The following is a 674-nucleotide window of genomic DNA, read 5'->3' as shown; positions in this document are numbered from 1 at the left end:
ACTCACACCAACTGCGTTCGCATTACGTCTTTGGTGAGACCGATATGTGCGCAAGAGGAAGGGAGGCTTCACTGGCGCGCACGCAGCAGCCGAGCAAAAGAAATTTTAATCAGTTCATACCATTCCATGAAACACAAGTCGAATTACACTCAACCTCGGCCCGTCAGGGGGTCCCTCCACATGGTGAGAAGCGGCCGTCGGCACATGCGCTGCTGCTAATGCGCGGACTCGGTCATCGCATCACAGCCGCTCCCACAGTGCCGGTCGCCACGTAGCGCGTCCTTCGCGGTGACGCTCAGGTTCCCTACACCACTACACAGTGAGGGTCGGCGGTGGGATACGTTCCAGTCACGCTGACGCTCTGCCCATCACATGGATGGTACAAGCGTGTGCACGCTCGCAGCGCTCTCCGACGCAACGCTATCCGGAGCCTGAACGTCAGCATCCGTAGCGATACATCGCTCTCACCCCCCCCCCACACGGCCCCGCCTCCTCCCTCTCCCGTCGTCAGGGGGCAGAGAACGATGAAAGCGTCAGTAGACCAAGAAAAAAAAAAGCTCCACCATGAAGCCGAAAGAAAACGCGGAGAGAAGAGCGCCACCACGCACGCACACACACAGAGCGAGACAATGACAATTCAAAAAAGAAAAAAAACATTTTCTCATGGAAGTCCC

Source organism: Leishmania donovani, chromosome 36, assembly GCF_000227135.1.
Source record: "Leishmania donovani BPK282A1 complete genome, chromosome 36".
In the NCBI taxonomy this organism is placed as follows: Eukaryota; Euglenozoa; class Kinetoplastea; order Trypanosomatida; family Trypanosomatidae; genus Leishmania; species Leishmania donovani.
This window is presented reverse-complemented; position numbering follows the sequence as displayed.